The sequence below is a fragment of the Colletes latitarsis genome, unplaced genomic scaffold (genome assembly GCF_051014445.1).
Source record: "Colletes latitarsis isolate SP2378_abdomen unplaced genomic scaffold, iyColLati1 scaffold0002, whole genome shotgun sequence".
Taxonomy (NCBI): Eukaryota; Metazoa; Arthropoda; class Insecta; order Hymenoptera; family Colletidae; genus Colletes; species Colletes latitarsis.
This window is the reverse complement of record NW_027488365.1, coordinates 42001292-42009388: the sequence shown is the minus strand read 5'-3', so window position 1 is coordinate 42009388 and position 8097 is coordinate 42001292.

The following is an 8097-nucleotide window of genomic DNA, read 5'->3' as shown; positions in this document are numbered from 1 at the left end:
TCTGGGGAAAATCTCAGGTCGCTATGACGAGATTTTCCAATAAACTATTTGTCCGCAAACTGATTCTATTACGAGGAGCGAGATCGACTCATCCTCCTCGGAGCTCGTAGGGAAATGGGAACGCGACCGTCACAAGGTCCGCTCTCGATCGCCGACGGCTCAAGAAAGAACCGTGACGATCTGCAAGCAGCGACGGCTGCGGCCGGCTCCGTCGCGCAAGCGCAGAACCGGGTAGCTACGCCTCGCGTTGCTGGGCCCGGGCTGCTACGCGCCGCGTGGCCACGGCGCGGCGCTGCCGTGTTTCGTCTATCGATTTTTTTCCGATAGATCTCTTTTCTCTCCCTTTCTCAGCGCTAACAACACATTCCTAGAATTTGTTCCAAAACTCGAGAATTTCAGTGAAGCTGGCTTGAAAAAACACGTAAATAGCCGCGGTATACTAATCTGAACAATGGAAAATTTCCATGTCAGCACAACCATCTAGAATTACGCGAATTCAATATAGATACGGGCATCGCGGCCGAGTTTCTGTGTCTCGGACTCATGCGATATTTAAACAAGTACGCTGGTAAGCATGCAGTGAGATAGTAAGCTAGCAATGAGCTAGTATCGGAGCAGCAGGCTAGTAAGAAAGTAATTAGCTACTAAGGAAGTAGTACGCTAGTAAGCAAGCAGTAAGCTACTATGCAAGCAGTATGCTAGTAAGCAAACAGTTAGCTGGTCAGATCGAAGCAGGCTAGTAAGAAAACTATTAGCTAGTGAGAGAACAGCGTGCTAGTAACCAAGCAGTAAGCTACAAAGCAAGCAGCAAGCCAGTAAGAAAGCAATTAGCTTCTAAGCGAGCAGGGTGCTAGTAAGGAATCACTATGCTAGTAAGCAAGCAGTAAGATAGTAAGCAACCAGTAAGCTAGTAAGCAAGCAGCAGGCTATTAAGAAAACAGTTAGTTACTACCAAAGAAGAAAGCTAGTAAGCAAGCAGGAAGCTATTAAAGAAGTGTTAGGCTAGTAAGTGACCAATAAGTTCATAAGAAAGCAGTAAGTTAGGAAGAAAGCAGGAATGTAGGAAGGTAGCAGTCAGGTAGTAAGCAAGGAGTAAGCTAGTAACAAGCAGTAAGCTAGTAAGCACGCAGTGAGCTAATAAGCGTGGAGAAAACTAGTAACGAAGCAGTATGATAGCATGCAAGCAGTATGCTAGCAAGCAACCAGTAGGCTGGTAAGCAAGCAGGAAGCGAGTATGCTAGCAGTAAGCTAATAAGCAAGCAGTAATCTTCTAAGCAATCCGTGAGCTAGTAAACAATCAGGAAGCTAGTAAGCAAGCAGTAAGCTGGTAAGAAAGCAGCTAGTAAGCTAGTAAGCATGCAGTAAGTTAGTAAGCTTACAGTAAGATAGTGAGAATGCAGTTAGCTAGTAAGAAAGCAGTATGCTGCCAAGAAGGCAGTTAGCGAGTATGCATGTGGTAAGCTAGTATGCAAATCTGGGTGCTACATTTCGCCCCGTAGCGGTCACGCTGCGTTCGAGCTGTACTTGGCCGAGGTCGCGGCATGCGTGCAGCGCTACGCGGCCCGGCCGGTGCTGGTCCTGGGGGATTTTAATGCCAAGTCGGTAGCTTGGGGATCCCCCAGGACCTCCGTTCGCGGCGGGATCCTGGGCGATTGGGCGGCGGGGCTCGACCTCCGGGTATTGAACCGGGGGTCGGAGCACACATGCGTGCGGCGATATGGGGGGTCCATTGTGGATGTTGGATTCGCGACCCCCAACGCCGTGCGCATGGTGTCGGGTTGGCACGTGGTCGCGGGGGCAGAGACACTCTCCGATCACCGGTACATCCGGATGGAGGTCTCTGCCGCCGCGAGTGCATCCCGACACGGCCGCCTGCATGGCACCCCACCTCGCCGCTGGGCGCTTCGGCGCCTGGACAAGGACGCCCTGATGGCAGCTGCCCTCGCTGCAACTTGGCCGCAGGGAGCGGCCGAGTTGCCGAGCATAGAGGAGGAGGTCGCCCGGCTCGGGGCATTGGTCGCGGGTATTTGCGACGCGGCGATGCCTCGGTTCGGGCGGGCTTCTCCTCGCCGGGCGGTGTACTGGTGGTCGGACGCGATCGCGGAGTTGCGAGTCGCGACTGTCCGCGCCCGACGCCAGTACACCCGCGCGCGCCGTCGTCAACGTACAGGCGACGGCGTGGCGCGAGCGAGGGCAGTTGATGACCTGTATGGAGCATACCGCGTGGCGCGGGTTGCTCTGCAGGTCGCCATCAAACGGGCCAAGACCCGGGCATGGAAGGAGCTCCTCCAGACCCTTGATGACGATCCATGGGGGCGCCCATATAAGGTGGTGCTGAATAAGCTCCGCCCGTGGGCGCCCCCCGTCACCGAGGGTCTTGACCCCCGGCTGCTGGAGGACGTGGTCAATACACTCTTCCCAATTGGGGACAGGGGACCGCGTCCTCCGGCGGCGGCGGCTGTCCCAGTGGAGTGGACGGCCGAGCTGGGGGTCACGCAGGAGGAGCTGGCAGCGGCCATCAGACGGCTCGGGGTTCGTAACACGGCCCCGGGTCCGGATGGTGTGCCCGGCCGGGTTTGGGTCTTGACCCAGGGCGTCCTTGGGGCCGACCTCAGGCGGTTGTTCGACCGCTGCCTGAGGGACGGGCGATTCCCCCCCAGTTGGAAGGTGGCGAGGATGGTCCTCCTCCGGAAGGAGGGTCGGCCCGCGGAGTCTCCCTCCGCATACCGGCCCATTTGTCTCCTCGACGAGGTGGGCAAGCTCTTCGAGCGGGTGATTGCTGCCCGCCTCGTCGAGCACCTGTCGCGGGGTGATCCCGGTCTGGCCGACTGCCAGTTCGGTTTCCGGGGGGGCCGATCGACTATCGACGCGATAGGTCGTGTGAGGGCCCTCTCGGGGGCGGCCGTACCCCGGGGAGGGGTGGTATCCTTGGATATTGCCAATGCCTTTAACACCCTCCCCTGGGAAGAGATAAGGAGGGGACTCGAATATCATCGGGTCCCCCCTTGTCTCAGGGCGGTCGTCGGGGATTATCTCCGCGGCAGGTGGATCGAGTATCCGGGCCGGGATGGTGATATGCGGAGGGAGGTGTACTGCGGTGTTCCGCAGGGGTCGGTCCTCGGGCCACTCCTGTGGAACATCGCGTACGACTCGGTGTTGCGGGCCGGCCTCCCCGACGGCGTCAGCACGGTGTGTTATGCGGATGACACACTGGTGCTGGCCGTCGGGGCGCACTGGGGGAGGGCCATGCGTCGCGCGGAGGAGCTCTGGCCATGCGTCGCTGGCTCTGCCAACCGCGGGGCACCGGACTGTCGGGGCGGTTCGGCCACTCCTTTTTTTTTTTTTGTCGTGGGGAAAATCTTCGAAAGACTCCGTCACACCTCCTTGGGGAGAGGTGGGAGGGGTGTGTGGGATTCCCCACGCCCGTACAACGACAGGCGCGGACCTACCCACTAAAAACCCCACGGTGACCCTTCGGCACGCTATGGGAGGATACCGGGAATCGCTCGAAGCATTCTTCCGGTATCCTCCCCGTGCCCGCGCTTTCGCGCCCATCCCCCGGGGGGACAATCGGTCCCCCCAGTAGACACACTGCCTCATAGCGGCGGGACGGGGCCACTCCATCCCGCCGCTATCCGTTCCGGGGCCGCGTTTAGTGGCGGCTGCGAGCCCCAACTCGCAACCGCCCGCGACCCCGTTTCCACCCCTCGGCGGCCGGGCGTTCATGGCCGCACCAGACCGCCGAGGGTGCCACCCCTTGCGTCGGACCGGTAGGGGGAGGCACTTCTACCCCCAACCGGTCCGACCCGGCGCCGCCTGGCGGGAGGAGGGTCCCCTCAGGACCCCCCTCCCAGCCTAGGTCATCCGCCACGCCGAGGCGGCCGCCCGCGACGCCTCGCGACCGGGCGACGACCTCGGGCCACCGCACGAGCGCGAGCTTCAGCGCGCCGCTGAAGCTCGCGCTCCCTCCCCGCGGCCTCCTTCTGCAACATTACGTTCTCGCAGAAGGAGGCCACGGCCCTCCACTTCTCCTCGCTGCCGAGCATGGCGCGCACCACGCCCGGCAGCGAGACATCCCGCCCGACGACGCCGACCAGGACACGGCGCTCCCCCTCCCACGCGGGGCATACCTCCAGGGTATGATCCGCCGTGTCCTGCTCAGCGTCGCAGTGGCAGCAACGCGCCGTCGGCTCCTTCCCTATCCGGCACAGGTATCTTCCGAAGCTGCCATGCCCGGAAAATACCTGTGCCATCCGGTAGGTGAGGCTGCCATGGCCTCTGTCCAGCCACTCCTTCAGGAGTAGCCGAACCGCCCCGACAGTCCGGTGCCCCGCGGTTGGCAGAGCCAGCCGCTCCTGCCACGCGAGCAACACGGACTGCCGGGCCTGGCGCTTCAAATCGCCCCAAGCAGGTTCCTGCCCGCCCGGGACCGCCCCCACCCCCGCGCGACGGTCGACGCGGTGCCGGTACATCACCGCGTGCGACCGCGCGAGCAGGTCCATGGGCGGCATCCCCGCTAGAACCGTCGCCGCCTCATGTGACATGGTCCGATACCCGCGGACGACCCTGAGCGCCATGCGCCTCTGCACCCGACGCAGCATAGTCATGCTGCGCCGGGAGGCAGCCAGGTCGTCCGCCCAGACGGGGGCCCCGTATAGGGCCACCGACTGGACCATTGCCACATAGAGGCGACGAACTCGGCCCGCCGGGCCCCCCAGGTTGGGCAGGAACCGGCCCAGAGCCGCAACCATCCTTTCCAACCGGGGGACCAGGCAGCGGAAATGCTTCTCGAAACGCCAGTGGCTATCGAGGATCAGCCCTAGATACCTGATCTGGGGCTTCACCTCGATGTCAGCCCCACCCACCCGGATCAGAGGGGGTGGCGGATCCTGCCGAGGTGAATGAAACGCAATCACCTCGGTCTTATGGACCGCCACCGTCATCCCCATCCCCCTGATCCGGTCGACGACGCGTTGCGACCCCTCCTCCGCGCGACGCATGGCCCTCCCCCAGTGCGCCCCGACGGCCAGCACCAGTGTGTCATCCGCATAACACACCGTGCTGACGCCGTCGGGGAGGCCGGCCCGCAACACCGAGTCGTACGCGATGTTCCACAGGAGTGGCCCGAGGACCGACCCCTGCGGAACACCGCAGTACACCTCCCTCCGCATATCACCATCCCGGCCCGGATACTCGATCCACCTGCCGCGGAGATAATCCCCGACGACCGCCCTGAGACAAGGGGGGACCCGATGATATTCGACTCCCCTCCTTATCTCTTCCCAGGGGAGGGTGTTAAAGGCATTGGCAATATCCAAGGATACCACCCCTCCCCGGGGTACGGCCGCCCCCGAGAGGGCCCTCACACGACCTATCGCGTCGATAGTCGATCGGCCCCCCCGGAAACCGAACTGGCAGTCGGCCAGACCGGGATCACCTCGCGACAGGTGCTCGACGAGGCGGGCAGCAATCACCCGCTCGAAGAGCTTGCCCACCTCGTCGAGGAGACAAATGGGCCGGTATGCGGAGGGAGACTCCGCGGGCCGACCCTCCTTCCGGAGGAGGACCATCCTCGCCACCTTCCAACTGGCGGGGAATCGCCCGTCCCTCAGGCAGCGGTCGAACAACCGCCTGAGGTCGGCCCCAAGGACGCCCTGGGTCAAGACCCAAACCCGGCCGGGCACACCATCCGGACCCGGGGCCGTGTTACGAACCCCGAGCCGTCTGATGGCCGCTGCCAGCTCCTCCTGCGTGACCCCCAGCTCGGCCGTCCACTCCACTGGGACAGTCGCCGCCGCCGGAGGACGCGGTCCCCTGTCCCCAATTGGGAAGAGTGTATTGACCACGTCCTCCAGCAGCCGGGGGTCAAGACCCTCGGTGACGGGGGGCGCCCACGGGCGGAGCTTATTCAGCACCACCTTATATGGGCGCCCCCATGGATCGTCATCAAGGGTCTGGAGGAGCTCCTTCCATGCCTGGGTCTTGGCCCGTTTGACGGCGACCTGCAGAGCAACCCGGGCCACGCGGTATGCTCCATACAGGTCATCAGCTGCCCTCGCTCGCGCCACGCCGTCGCCTGTACGTTGACGACGGCGCGCGCGGGTGTACTGGCGTCGGGCGCGGACAGTCGCGACTCGCAACTCCGCGATCGCGTCCGACCACCAGTACACCGCCCGGCGAGGAGAAGCCCGCCCGACCCGAGGCATCGCCGCGTCGCAAATACCCGCGACCAATGCCCCGAGCCGGGCGACCTCCTCCTCTATGCTCGGCAACTCGGCCGCTCCCTGCGGCCAAGTTGCAGCGAGGGCAGCTGCCATCAGGGCGTCCTTGTCCAGGCGCCGAAGCGCCCAGCGGCGTGGTGGGGTGCCACGCAGGCGGCCGTGTCGGGATGCACTCGCGGCGGCAGAGACCTCCATCCGGATGTACCGGTGATCGGAGAGTGTCTCTGCCCCCGCGACCACGTGCCAACCCGACACCATGCGCACGGCGTTGGGGGTCGCGAATCCAACATCCACGATGGACCCCCCATATCGCCGCACGCATGTGTGCTCCGACCCCCGGTTCAATACCCGGAGGTCGAGCCCCGCCGCCCAATCGCCCAGGATCCCGCCGCGAACGGAGGTCCTGGGGGATCCCCAAGCCACCGACTTGGCATTAAAATCCCCCAGGACCAGCACCGGCCGGGCCGCGTAGCGCTGCACGCATGCCGCGACCTCGGCCAAGTACAGCTCGAACGCAGCGTGACCGCTACGGGGCGAAATGTAGCACCCCACCACAGCGACTCCCCCCCAGTCCACGGCGACGAATCCCCGACCGCGCTCCAACAAGGAGAACGGTGGGGACCCGTCGCCCCCTCCCCATACCGTCGCCACCAAGCCGTCCGCGTCGCCCACCCAATGAGGGTGATCAGGGACGCGGTACGGCTCGGCGGCCACCGCCAGGCCAACCCCCCACTCCGCGAGGACTTGGGACATCAAGTCCTGTGCCGCGCGGCAGTGGTTGAGGTTGGCCTGGAGGAGGAGGCGGGGCGGCATTAATTAATGGCCGCGCCAGCCTCCTCCCGGCCGTCCGTCCCCGTAGCACCGTCCACCTCCATGGAGGACGATGCCACCGCCCTCGGCACCGGAGCCGGTACAGCCCGCCTCTTCCTCTCCTTCCGGGAGGGGGGGGAGCACTTCTTGCTCCCCACCCTGTGATCGGCTGACCTCCCCATGTCCGCACACAGCGGGCAGTGGGGGGCCGCCGAGCACTGGCTCGCACGGTGCTCTTTGGCACCGCAGCGGTAACACTGACCGCTGCGGTCCACCGGCGAGGTGCACCACTGCCTCACGTGCCCCAATTCGAGGCAGCGGTGACACTGGAGCGGGCGCGGCGCGAGGATTTCCACTCCCGCCGAAACCCACCCCACCAACACCCTCCCGGATTCCGCCACCTTACGGGCGGCGGAGAGGGGGCACCGGGCCCACACCGACCCGAGGCCGGAGGGCGACCTGCGGATCTCTCCGATCCGCAGGTCCTCCACAGGACAGTCCCCCGCCCTCGCAAGGGCACGGGACACATCCTGTGCGCTGACCGAGTCGTCCAGCCCACAAACGCGCATCTCCGTGCGCTTCGTGGGCCGGGCGACCCGGACACCTCGCTCGCCCAGCTGCTCCCGGAGGCTCTGGGCGAGACGATCCGCCTTCGCGCCGCCTTCTGCACCGGGGATCTCCAGCAAGAGACCCCCGGTCACGGCCCTCTTCGCCCTCACGGAGGCGATGCCCAGCTCTTCCAGGGAGATATTCTCCCTGGCGAGCCGCATCGCCTCCGCGAGGGTCAGGTCGCCCCCCTGCGCAACGGTCAGGGTCACCGCTGCCGTTTTTGGGGGACGACCTGGTCGTGCCTTCCCGACCTTCGCGGCCTTTACCTTGGCCGCCGGCGGCGGAGGCGGAGGCCGCGGTTGCGAGGCCTTCCTCGCCGCCCGCTTCGCCTTCCGCCCCACCACCTCACTCCACGCCACCCCCCCTTGGGAGGGTGCTGTGGAGGACGCGACCACCGCGACCACGGGTACACCACCCCCCTTGGGGGTCGCGACCCGGGGCCCTGGTGCCGCAACGC